Genomic DNA, 14,588 nt, shown 5'->3' on the forward strand with positions numbered 1-14,588 from the left:
AGTGAAGAAAATTATAGTCATGACAGAAAAAAGTAAGAAATATAAGACTGATTAGAAAAGAGTGCAGAGTAAAGAGAAGGAAAGCTTGGTGACTAAGTTAAAATAAAACAATAATAAAGGTCCCAAAAAATATTGGAAAATATCAAGAGAAAGAAATGTTAATAATAGTAAGACTACACTAACAGCAGGAATTCTAATTTTCATCATCACTTCAAGAGTTTATCAGAAGATATTAATGCAGTTGATGGACATTGAATGGAACCAGAAAGTGTTGCACATGAGTTAGGAGAAAGGCAAGTATTGAATGAGCCTACAACAGAAAATGAGGTGGTGAAAGCTGTTGGAAAACTCAAGAAAGACAAAGCACCTGGTTATGATAACATCGTTAATGAACACATCAAAGGTGATAAAAATATCCTTCTTAATCTGTATGTTAACCCTCTCTTGCCCAAGAGGACTTTCCGGTCCTCTTTTGTTTAGCTTAATTCTACGGGATGTGTGCATGTTGTTTCATGCCCTGCGCCCATCAGGCTCTTTTGGTACTCTTTTGTGAAGCACGTGGTGTCATATGCTAGCACTAGGAGACGACTTCCCGCCAGTATCCAGTCCATCGTCGCTGGGGGTGGACGTGTGTTGACACTGCTCCCTTCCCCACACTTTATGCAGGATGGATGCTGTTCCAGGTAACTGATTTTGTACTAAAAAAAATACAGTAGATATCTGGATATATCAAACTTTTCACTAAAGTATCTCTGAATACGTTTTACAGATATAAAAAAGTAATATATGACATTTAGTAAAGGTGACCAAATGGTCCCAGTGGGCACTCAGGTAGTTTTTGTCTATAGTAATGGTAACAAGCACAACAATCCTGATAATGATGCAGAAATTATTCCAGCTCCTCAGTTTCCATCTCATCCTAAAAGAAAGAAACGCAGACGCACCATTTGGAAACATGTCACTGAACAAAAAGAACCACCTTCAGTTCCTGTTTTTGATATTCCAGAGCAAACAGAGGACGAGGTGCTGTTGACACCTTTGCAATACTTCAAGAGGTTCATGTCTGATGAATTCCTCAGTGAGATTGTTGAACAGAGCAACTTGTACGCTCTACAGCAAAATCCTAACAAGCCTCTGGGTCTTACATGTGATGAGTTTGAACAATGGCTAGGATGTGCTTTCTTCATGTCAGTTAGCAAAATTCCTAATACACGTCTGCACTGGTCTACTTACACAATGACTGAGGCTGTATCATGTGTTATGAGTAGAAATAGGTGGGAAGAAATCAAATCCCATTTGCATTTTGTGGATAACAGCAACACTGACACCACTGACAAGTTATGCAAGGTGAGGATGTTGATAGACCACCTGAGACAGGAGTTTAGAAAAGTTCCTATGACTGAGCATCTAAGTGTAGACGAGCAAATTGTTCCCTTCAAGGGAGTATCAAGCTTGAAACAGTACAATCCAAAGAAACCCTCTAAATGGGGATATAAAATATTTGTCCTAGCAGATGACAAAGGTTATGTTTATGACTTCAGGCCTTATACAGGTAAAATTTGCCCTGTAAGCACCAGTGATGTGCCTGACCTTGGGCCAAGTGCTAATTCGGTTTTACACTTGGCAGAAGTGATACCTCATCACAAGAACCATAAATTATATTTTGACAATTGGTTCAACTCTCTTCCTTTAGTAGAGTACTTAGCGACTAAAGGGATTTGGTGCTGTGGCACAGTTCAGAGTAGGAGACTTCCAGATTTGTCATTCCAGTCTGATAAGCAACTAGCCTCCAAGGGTAGAGGTAGTTACGATGAATGGATGACAACGAGTGACAGTGGTGTTACTACATATGCAGTCAAATGGTATGACAACAAAGCAGTGTGCCTAAGTTCAACATTTGCTACTTCTCAACCACAACAGACTTGTGTGAGATATGACAGGAAGAGAAAGGAAGAAGTTGAAGTCCCTAGACCTAATATTGTCAAATTGTACAATGAGCACATGGGGGGTGTGGATCTTCAAGACCAACTCCTGGCGTACTATAGAATGTCTTTTCGTTCTAGGAAATACTACTTGAGGCTTGTTTTTCATCTTTTTGACATGGCAGTAGTCAATAGTTGGCTACTTTACAGGCGCTCAGCTGTCTCACTAGAAATTCCTGAGAAGAAGCAATATGCCCTCTGTGATTTCAAACTAAAACTAGCTTTCTCACTCACAGCTAGTGGAAAGGATTTGAGAAAGAAAAGAGGGAGGCCATCAACTGATGCTGTAAAGGTAAACTTTGAGAAAAAGAAGAAATGTGGCAGAGCAACTAAACCCATTCCTGAAGATGACATCCGCAAGGATGGAATAGGACACTTCCCTGCTTTCTCAGCAAACCGTGCAACATGCAAACTCCCAGGGTGCAAAAGCAAAGTGCGTATGTATTGCCTAAAATGTAATGTGTACTTGTGCTGTGATCAGAAGAAAAACTGCTTCCTGGACTTTCACCAGTAGGAATAGAAAACAATGTGAGATAAAGGGAAACATTGTGTTACAAAAATGAAATCAAATGTATTTTATGTTTTTTGGAGCTCTATGTTATGTTTTGAACAGTATCAAGATATGGAATAATTTATTGTTTGTGTAGAACATAGAAAATACCTTACAGAAAAATTATTTTTTGTTTTTGCATTTAAAGTGCTCAAGTGCCCAATGGACCCAATTGGTCACCTTTTGGTTAAATGCCCACAAACATTTAAATTTAACAATTTTTGTAATAAATAATTTCTTCTGCATGTTTTTATTTTATTTATGTCCTTAAATAATTTTTCTTTTGTGTTGTTAATAATTCGGGCAAGAAAGGGTTAAAATGTTTAATAGAATTCTAGATACAGGAGACTTACCAGAGCAATGGCTAATAGGGGTTATTTATTGTTCCTTTGTATAAAAATAAAGGTGATGTTGATGAGCCACATAATTATAGGGCTATAACTTTACTAAGTTGTTTAAGTAAGCTTTTCACATCAATAGCTAATGACAGACTAACACACTATTCAAACAGATTCAATATTGTAAAAGAAACACAAGGTGGGTTTCGGCAAGGTTACAGTACCTCGACCATATATTTTTACTGAAGTGTATCACGGACTTGTTCTTATGGAAGAGGAGAAAACTGTTCTGTCTCTTTATTGACTACAGGAAAGCTTCTGACACAATATGGAGGGATGGGCTTTGGTACAAGACGGTGAAAGAAAATATAGGTGGTAAAGTACTTAATGTTATTAGAAATATGTACATGAATATAAAGTCATGTGTAAAATTTTACCAAAAAACATCTGACACTTTCATTTGTACTAAAGGAGTAAGACAGGGAGAAGATCTCTCTCAATTGCTGTTTGCTCTATAAGTTAATGATATACAAGATTCTCTGGTAGAAAACAACTGTAATTATCTGTTATCTGATGATAATTTTCTTGATTTACATTTAAATCTATTGGTTATGATGTATGCTGACGACACAGTTATTTTAGCTAATAGTGAAGATGAAATTAAAAATATTCTCAAAGCAATGGAATTATATTGTGAGCAATGGAAGTTAGATGTGAATAACAGCAAAACAAAGGTTGTAGTGTTTAGTAGAGGGAGGGTGAATTATGGCACCTATGACTTTGTCTTTAGAGAAGAGAATATCCAAACAATAAGTGAATATCAGTACCTAGGAGTTTTACTTAATTACAATAGAAGATTTAGAATTGCCCAATTAGAACAAAAAAGTGCTTCTAGAGCGACGTATTCACTGACTGGGAAATGCCGTAAACACGACCCACTGCTTGATACGACTGTGATGCCAATTATGACACACGGTTGTGGAATATGCGGTTGTACTGTTGATAGAGAGTTGAAACAATTGCTGATGAAATTTTTTAAACACGTATTATATGTCCATAAGAATACAAGTAGAGACATTGTGTACGGTGAGTTAGGAGAACATCCCATTGCTGTTATTATTAACACTAGAATGATAGCATACTGGTCAAGGCTGATAACAGGTAAAACTACATAAGTAAGCATGATGATGTATAGGAGTTTATTATATCTAGACTCAACGAACACGTCCTCATCTCCTTGGCTCGGTCATATAAGAAATATTGTGAATAGCTGTGGCATGTCAGGCGTATGGTTAGATCAATATATTAATTATCCTGAATGGTTAAAGAAAGCTGTGGAAAGGAAACTGAAGGATCAATGGATTTCAACATGGTACAGTAATATTTCAACAAAGGGAATTTATGTACGAAATGTAGAAGTAATGTTGTGGGAGATGAATTTCATATTATGTTGTTATGTTCTCACGAAAATATTGTTGAACTACAGAACAGATATATCCCAAACTATTACAGAAATAACACAACAATGAATAAGTTTGCTGAACTGATGCAAAGTAAAAATTCAGAAATTTTGACCAACATAGCTTATTTTTTCTTAAGAGCTGTCTATCAAATGTTCAGGTAATGTATTTAATTAACAGTATTACTTCAGGAGTTATTATTATTATTGTTACTGTTTAATTATAGTTACGATTGAAATTATTTGGTTATCATTATTATGTTAGTTTAATTGTAGTTATGATTTATTATTAAATTTTTATTATGATTTAGTTATTGTTTAATTTTAGTTATGATGAAAATTATACGAGGAGCTGTGCTCCAGACTTTGCTTACAAAGTCTGAGCAAAATAAATTGAATTTCAATCTGAATCTGAGTCACACACACACACACACACACACACACACACACACACACACACACACACACACATGTACAAATGACCTCCATATGTTTAACAGTTACAAAGGATTGTTGTACTTAATCTACTGTGGTGGTGGTGGTGGTGGTGGTGGTAACAGTGGTGGTGGTGGTGGTGGTGGTGGTAACAGTGGTGGTGGTGGTGGTGGTAAATGGTGGTGGTGGTGGTGGTAACAGTGGCAGTGGTTTGTTCCCTGGCTAATGATAAATGCCTGCTATTATGGAAGATAAAGCCGAGAAAGGAAGTCGGGGAATGGAATGGTGTTTACAGAATGATGGTAATATGTTGGAGGAAACAACAGCAGCAGCAGCAAACGTTATAAAAGAAAATAACAAAAACAACAACAACAACAACAACAACAACAATAGATACACATATGAACAAAAAATAAAATAAATATCCTCTTACAGAGCCCCAAAAAAAAAAAAAATATATAACTAAAAATACAAAATACACAAGATAAAAACTCCTTTCCTTCTTTCCTTTCTCATTCACGCAAATTATTATCTTATTCTCTCTTTCCCATTCGCCTTTCCTCTTCAGTATCCGCAGTCTCTTTATACTTCAACCAGGGGCCAATTCTCACGGCCAGGAAAACAACACTAGAATCAAGCTCCAATTCTCTCTCTCTCTCTCTCTCTCTCTCTCTCTCTCTCTCTCTCTCTCTCTCTCTTCCCATGCCAAATGGAAACAGTTCTAACTTTAGCAAATGTCATCCTCAACACAGTGCGGCAAGAATCTCGTGTGTGTGTGTGTGTGTGTGTGTGTGTGTGTGTGTAGGCAACGCGAGAGTAACAACATTCAGTAAGTCATATTGTGTTCTTTAATTAACTTGCATGCTTCATTTTGCTTTCCAGATTTAGAACTATTATTATTATTATTATTATTATTATTATTATTATTATTATTATTATTATTATTATTATTATCATTATCATTATTATCAATATTATTATTATTATTATTATTATTATTATTATTATTATTATTATTATTACTATTATTATTATTACTATTATTATTATTATTATTATTATTATTATTATTATTATTATTTACTTCATATTATATTCTTTGATTTTCTTTACATATATAATTTATTTTCTTGTGTTCTTCACGTAAATGGATAAATAAATGGAAATAAAGCATTTACAGATAGCTTACTTTACTTTGTTTTCCTTTCAGACTTAACGAATACTCGATGAAAACTTAAAGATAAAAAACATACAAATAGTTTTTTTTTTACAAGAACAATCCCTTTAGACAGAAAGAAAAAAAAAAAAATTACACGTCCTGTCATTCCAGGCACAAAAATATTCATACACATTCACAGCAAAATCGATATGCAGTTTAGGGGGAGCACGAATGTAAACACTCCACTAGTATTTCCGTTCTCCTTGACCTTCTTACGTTGACTCTCTTTGTTCCCAACACTCGCTCAATTTGTCTCCGTCTTCATCAATCCCAGTCTTTGTTTCTTCTTCTTTCCTTCTCACTCTCTTTCTCCCCCTCTCATTTTCTCTCCGGGTGATCTACGAGTATCTGCCTCCTCCTTTGTCTCCCTCACTCCCGTCCTCCCTCTGGGGTTAAAAAATGAGGTTCTGTCGGAGCACTACTTCTTTCCCTCACGGAGTAGATGTGGAAGCAGGAGGAGGAAGAGGAGGAGGAGGAGGACGAGGAGGAGGAGGAGGAGGAAGAGGAGGAGGACAAGGACGAGGACGAGGAAGAGGAAGAGGAAGAGGACGAAGACGAGGACGAGGAGCGAGAGGAGCAGGAACAGTAGCAGGGACATGATCACGAACAGAAGTGGAAAAAAACGGAGGAGGGAAGAAGATAAGGAGGAAGAGAAAGAGGAGGAGGAGGAGGAGGAGTATCAGGAAGACAAAGATGAAAACAAGAAGAAAGGAAGGAAAAGTGAGTTGACTAGAAGACAGATCCTCAGGAGAGAGAGAGAGAGAGAGAGAGAGAGAGAGAGAGAGAGAGAGAGAGAGAGAGAGAGAGAGAGAGAGAGAGAGAGAGAGAGACTGGGAATTTAAATATGACATTGCATGACTAATAAAATTCGACACTTCCTGCTTTGTCTTTCGTCTTAGTCGTGTGTGTGCGAGTGCGAGCGCGTCCTTTGTATCATATCAAATACGTTTTTATCCTTGCAACACAAACTTTAAATTTTTGAGGGAACGGAAATAACGAACTAAAACAAGAACACTTCAACAACAACAACAACAACAACAACAACAACAACAACAATAACAACAGGATGCAGTTAAATCATGACGACAAATTAGGAAGGAAAACCCGATCTTTGTAAACGTACTGTGCGTGTGTGTGTGTGTGTGTGTGTGTGTGTGTTTATGTAGGAGTGACACTGGCCAAGGGCAACAAAAATCCAATAAAAAAAATGCCCACTGAAATGGCAGTCCCATAAAAGGGTCAAAGCAGTGGTCAAAAATTGATGAATAAGTGTCTTGAAACCTCCCTCTTGAAGAAATTCAAGTCATAGGAAGGTGGAAATACAGAAGCAGGCAGAGAGTTCCAGAGTTTACCAGAGAAAGGGATGAATAATTGAGAATACTGGTTAACTCTTGCGTTAGAGAGGTGGACAGAATAGGGGTGAGAGAAAGAAGAAAGTCTTGTGCAGCGAGGCCGCGGGAGGAGGGGAGGCATGCAGTTAGCAAGTTCAGAAGAGCAGTTAGCATGAAAATAGCGGTAGAAGACAGCTAGAGATCCAACATTCCTGCGGTGAGAGAGAGGCTGAAGACAGTCAGTTAGAGGAGAGGAGTTGATGAGACGAAAAGCTTTTGATTCCACCCTGTCTTGAAGAGCAGTATGAGTGGAACGCCCCCAGACATGTGAAGCATACTCCATACATGGACGGATAAGGCCCTTGTACAGAGTTAGCAGCTGGGGGGGTGAGAAAAACTGGCGGAGACGTCTCAGAACACCTAACTTCATAGAAGCTGTTTTAGCTAGAGATGAGTGTGTGTGTGTGTGTGTGTGTGTGTGTGGTGTGTGTGTGTGTGGGTGGGTGTGGGTGCGTGCGTGCGTGCGTGCGTGCGTGTGCGCGCGCGCGTGTGGGTGGTGAGCCTAAGCAGGGGCAGGATGACCCTTAGCTGGTTTTCTACGCTCACTTAAGAACACAAGGAAGAGGAGGAGGAGGAGGAGGAGGTAGAGGAAAAGGGAGACTGGAGAGGAGGAAAAGGGGGGAGGGATTTATCGGAATAGGCCTCTAATCTCACTTACTTGGCGATTGTGTCTCAAGGAAAAACACTGGCATTCTCTCTCTCTCTCTCTCTCTCTCTCTCTCTCTCTCTCTCTCTCTCTCTCTCTCTCTCTCTCTCTCTCTCTCTCTCTCTCTCTCTCTCTCTCTCTTTGACAGAACTTAGGATTACTGTCTCCCCTTGGAGACTTAAGGTGAGGTGGAGTCCCGTACACGGCACTTTCATTAGGTCTTCCGGTGACGTAATCAACTCTTTCACTACCACCAGATTAACTTTGTTCAGGACACAATAACAATTTTTTTTTTCAGTTTTGTCTTATATTTTTAGTGATCAATTAATTAAACATCATCTCTATTTCGACTAACAATTGTCGAATTTTTTTTAGTATTGCAAATTCTTTATAGACAGTAGTAGAGAACACAGTAAGGAAAATAAGACGTATGATATAAGACCTGAATAAAAAAAAACAAGAAAATGAGGAGACAGCAAAAGGTTCGCTGAGGCACACGAGGCAGCTTCTTAGAATCCACACCGTAATTAAAAAAAAATGCTAAAGGGAGGAGCAAAAGAAAAAAAAAAGAAAAAAAATGGGCTGAACATGGCGCCAACCAATGCCACGAGAGGACCAACACAACGAGGACGAGGACGAGAACAAGAACAAGAAGAACAAGAAGAACAAGAACAAGAACAAGAACAAGAAAATAAAAAAGAAAAAGATCAAGAATAACATGAAGGATAACAAAAAAAAAAAGGACATGAAGAAAGGAAGAAAACAGCACACAACACGCGGTAACAGGAGCACTACAAAACAGGCAACAGATGTATAAAAATGATGCACACGCTTATATACGAACAGATATGGGGAGAATGGACTGCATGTAATATACTGTATATATATATATATATATATATATATATATATATATATATATATATATATATATATATATATATATATATATATATATATATATATATATATATATATATATATATATATATATATATATATATATATATATATATATATATATATATATATCACATCTTTTACATTTTTATTTTTTCTATATTTTTTAATACAAGTACCTGCAACGTAGGGGTAAAAAAAAAAAATAAAAAAAATATATATATATATATATATATATATATATATATATATATATATATATATATATATATATATATATATATATATATATATATATATACTCGTATATATATATATATATATATATATATATATATATATATATATATATATATATATATATATATATATATATATATATATATATATATATAAAACACACGTAGTTCATTTCCGAGTACTGCACCAACTGACAAGCTACTTTATAATGGACTCACAACGTTAAAAAAGAAAAAAAGTGAAGGGTATATATATATATATATATATATATATATATATATATATATATATACTCGTATATATATATATATATATATATATATATATATATATATATATATATATATATATATATATATATATATATATATAAATATATATACTCGTATATATATATATATATATATATATATATATATATATATATATATATATATATATATATATATATATATATATATATATATATACATATATATATATATATATATATATATATATAATTTTTTTTTTTTTTTTTTTTTACCCCTACGTTGCAGGTACTTGTATTAAAAAATATAGAAAAAATAAAAATGTAAAAGATGTGACAAGAAAAAATCCGCTTTTCTAGGACTGTAAAAGAGAGAGAGAGAGAGAGAGAGAGAGAGAGAGAGAGAGAGAGAGAGAGAGAGAGAGAGAGAGAGAGAGAGAGAGAGAGAGAGAGAGAGAGAGAGAGAGATTTATTGGTCTATATTATACATCAATATTACATATTCGTCTAAATAAATATTGTGAAGAGCAGGCTTGTTGAGCGTAAACTTTTATATGTGCAGCCCTTCATGGAGAGGGACACACACACACACACACACACACACACACACACACAACGGAGGCAAGAACCCGCTACCACGTCTCATATTATTGGCCTGTCTTCATATTTTTCCTTACAGACCAAGCTATAAATAACCACCAGATCTTGCCATAACGCATCTCCTTCCACCACCGCTTCACCAATAAGTCCTCCTACAGTCATGCACCAAATACCAAAAGTCGTCGCTTTATTAATGGTCAAAACATTATGAGCTTTTCCATATATTTTTCAGCACCAGAGAGGATAGCTGATACAAATATGCAAGTAAATCATATCGGAGAGAGAGGATATTAAGTCCTTTTTTGGAGCTTCAATGAGAACAAACACATTAATCTCTTAATTGGCTTCGCTCTCAGGCAACTCAGAACCTCCTGTTAAATAAAAATTATTCACTTTTCTATTTTTTTTTCTTTTTTGTTCCCCTTGTGCTTGTTATCTTTCACCCGCAGCCGTGGAATCTTTCTCTCGTGTTTGCATTTCGGGGAAGTGAGACAGAGCGCTGTGTGTGTGTGTGTGTGTGTGTGTGTGTGTGTGTGTGTGTGTGTGTGTGTGTGTGTGCGTAGTAAGAGGGGCACTAACTAATGACTAAGAAAGAGTAGAAAAAAAGAAAAAAAACAGCCACTGAAGATGCCTGTCCCTAAGGGATGTACATTTCCGCGAAGCGACACCCAACACGACCCCAGTTGGGGCAGGGAATAATACCACGCTGAGGCAAGTATGCTTCGCCACGCCACAGTGCTCCCACTCGCCTGCCAGGGAGCACACTGTCCCTGCGCTGCCCACCACCAATGTTTTACCTTCCCATCATTTTCCTTTTCATTCGGATTTCGAGTCTTCATTCCGTGCTTCCATTCAGCGAAGATAACAATGTAGTCACCTTCTGCGTTCACAATATACGAGGATTTTTATTTCATCTCGCTTTTATATATATATATATATATATATATATATATATATATATATATATATATATATATATATATATATATATATATATATATATATATATATATATATATATATATATATATATATATATATATATATATATATATATATATATATATATATATATATATATATATATATATATATATATATATATATATATATATATATATATATATATATATATATATATATATATATATATATATATATATATATATATATATATATATATATATATATATATATATATATATATATATATATATATATATATATATATATATATATATATATATATATATATATATATATATATATATATATATATATATATATATATATATATATATATATATATATATATATATATATATATATATATATATATACGAAGTGTGTCATTAAAGTTCCAGGACTGGTGCCACACAAGTTTTATTTCACATCCAGGCTACAAACTATAGGTTATCTCCTTCGAAGTAATCCCCCTGGCACCGCATGCACTTGTCCATCCTTCTCTGCCAGGCTTGCATGCACTGCTGGAAGGATTCTTGCGGGATGCTCCTCAGCTCCGTCGTCACGGCCTTTTTGATGTCGTCCGCATCATCAAAACGGGTCCCCTTCATGACCTCCTTGAGCTTGGGGAAGAGGAAGAAGTCGCACGGAGCGAGGTCAGGTGAGTAGGGCGGTTGCTCCAGCACGGCGATGTTCTTCTTGGCCAAGAACTCTCTGATGCTCAGGGCATTGTGAGCAGGCGCATTGTCGTGGTGAAGCAGCCACGAGTTGCCCTGCCACAACTCCCGCCTCTTCTCGCGCACTGCACGAAGCAGACGCCGCAGTACTTCTTTGTACACATGTTGGTTGACTGTCTGGCCCTGTGGCAAGAACTCGCAGTGGACGATGCCCCTCACATCGAAGAAAGCGATCAACATGACCTTGAAGCTGGACCTGGACTGCCTTGCTTTCTTCGGCCGTGGCGACGCCGGACTCTTCCATTGAAGGCTCTGGCGTTTGGTCTCCGGGTCGTACTCAAATACCCAGGACTCATCGCCGGTGATGACTCTCCTGAGCAAGTCTGGTTCAGTTTCCAGACGCTCGAGGATGTCCTGACACACCTGCATGCGTCGTCCCTTCTGGTCATCGTTCAGGAGTCTCGGCACCATCTTCGCACAGACTTTCCGCATGCCCAGATCTTCAGTGATAATCTTCCACACGCTGTTGTGGTTCATGCCAAGCTCATCTGCGATCTTTCGAACAGTCAACCGACGATCGTCACGCACCATCTGCTTGACACGCTCAACATTGGCCTCATTCCTGCTCGTTGAGGGTCTTCCACTCCTGGGGTCATCTTCCACGTCCTCCCGGCCCTCTTTGAACCTCTTGCACCACTCAAAAACACGTGAGCGTGACATTGTCTCATCCCCGTACACTTTTTGCAGCATACCCAGTGCTTCTGACGGCGTTTTCCCCAACTGCACCAAAAACTTCAAGTTTGTTCGCTGTTCAGCGCTCATTGTTAAACGACCTGCAACAGAGGACATGATTTTAAAAGCACGTAAGAAAAAGATTAGTGACTGTAGAGGGTTGGGAGCGCAGTTGTATACTCCAGAAGGATTACTTTGAAGGGGAAATATGGTGGTTTGTGGCTTGGGTTTGAAATTCATCTTTTAGGACACCAGTCCTGGAACTTTAATTACACACCTCGTATATCTCGTATATATAGAAGGATTGTGTATTCCCGTGATATTCCACGACTGTTGCTTACTGGTAAGTGATAGTTTGGTGTCCGATGTGAGGACCTGTGAGTGTTTGGCAGGATACAGTTTGTGATTTCTTTCATTATTATTATTATAGTGATTTTGTTCATTTTTCAGAAATATTAGAGTATGATTTATTTACGGATCTCAAGGTCCTATCGTTCACTTAGGAAATACTAGTTGTAGTAGTAGTAGTAGTAGTAGTAGTAGTAGTAGTAGTAGTAGTAGTAGTAGTAGTAGTAGTAGCAACAGTAGCAAAAGAAAAATGATCAGTAGTAATAGCGGCTGATAGTAGCATTAGTATTAGCAGCAGCAGTAGCAGCAGCAGAGAAAACAGCTGCTGTTGTTGCTGTTGTTGTTGTTGTTGTTGTTGTTGTTGTTGTTGTTTGCAAAAACAGCGATAGAAGAATTATTAATGAGGATAACAACAACAACAACAACAACGACAACAACAATTTGTAAATTTAACTAATTTCAATAAATCTGGTGTAAGGATTATCATAACACAATATTTATAGTTCTCTTTTCCAAGTACACTCTGATCTCGAGGTGCTCTCTTTCATGTGTTGTGGCAATAACAAGAACACAATCACAAACACACCCTTCTATTCTCACAGTTCTGTTATTCTGATAAATTTTGTTTACGCAACATCACCATATCTCGCATTTACTTTAGTTTGCGGCACCAGTCACAATTTCCTACCACAGTTCAGCTCACCAAGAGAAATAATTGCACCACTCATCCTCTATCACTTCACTTTCCCTCTCCACCTGAACAACACGAACATGTCTCAGAAAAGAAATATTTCTCAACATAGGAACATAAGTTTATGTAATAATATTTTCCTCTCATACCATCACGGTGCTATAGATTCTTAAAGCAATATATCCTCTCACCAAGGCGATCTTACGTCCCTCCCTAAGTCCTGAGCTCCCCCATGTAATAGCGTTCAGTCCTACCCAATGTTTGTCTACCTCCGCCTGAACAGAACACATCTTTCGTAAAGCAGCGGGCAGGAGCATCGGGTTTGCCACGCGTGAGTCCACCTGTTCACTCGCCGATTATGCAATGTTTACTCTGCGACTGTTGGTGTTTGTTATAATATTTGGGCGGCCGTGTGTGGGCACTGTTTTGCACTCATAAACTCCTCTACCCTGAATCGTGTGTGTGTGTGTGTGTGTGTGTGTGTGTGTGTGTGTGTGTAATAATAATAATAATAATAATAAACGGTTTATTATTTAGGCAGTTGACAAACTGAAAATGTACATAGGGGATGGGGAAAAACTTAACATTAATCCTAACGGTAAGACTAATCTAGGAGGGAAATACTATTGATTGATGGCTCGCACCATGGTGGGAATCGCACTGAGTCTGTACCGGTCCGTGCGCGGCGCCTTCAGGGGCGTTATTTTGTTGTGGTGTCTGGTGGCACGGACAGGGCGAGGCGCGTCGGGCGGCAGCATGTCTCTGAGACGCGGATGATGCAGTAGTCCCTTCCCAAACTTCTCCAGAGCCTCTCGGTGCCTGGTGGATATTCTGGACAGACTCAGGGTGGTCAGGGCTTCTTCATAGGTGGTGTATGCAGGGCCAAGGATGACCCTGCACGCCCTTTTCTGCACACTCTCTAGCTGTAGCTGTTGAGTGTGTGTGAGGGAGGAGGACCACGCTGGGGAGGCGTACATGAGTTTGGGGAGGATGAAGGTGAGGTACACCCCCCTTAACTCATCTGTCGGCGTCCCCAGCGACCTGAGTCTGCGCAGCATGTACAGCCTGTAGGTAGCTGATCTCACGGTGCTGGCGACATGCTGCTTCCAGGTCAGCTGGTCGTCCACCGTGACTCCGAGAAGCTTGGCACATTGGACCACCTGAAGG

The 14,588-nt window shown here is 37.8% G+C and overlaps 1 long non-coding RNA gene across 1 annotated transcript; it reads left to right on the forward strand.

Moving 5' to 3' along the window:
* Nucleotides 1-436: 436 nt before the first annotated feature.
* On the forward strand, nucleotides 437-2,777 carry LOC135100625 (uncharacterized). The gene is made up of 2 exons (XR_010268828.1): nucleotides 437-683; nucleotides 2,219-2,777. It is a non-coding gene; the product is annotated as an uncharacterized LOC135100625 (long non-coding RNA).
* Nucleotides 2,778-14,588: the final 11,811 nt, after the last annotated feature.

This window comes from Scylla paramamosain, chromosome 5, assembly GCF_035594125.1.
Source record: "Scylla paramamosain isolate STU-SP2022 chromosome 5, ASM3559412v1, whole genome shotgun sequence".
Taxonomy (NCBI): Eukaryota; Metazoa; Arthropoda; class Malacostraca; order Decapoda; family Portunidae; genus Scylla; species Scylla paramamosain.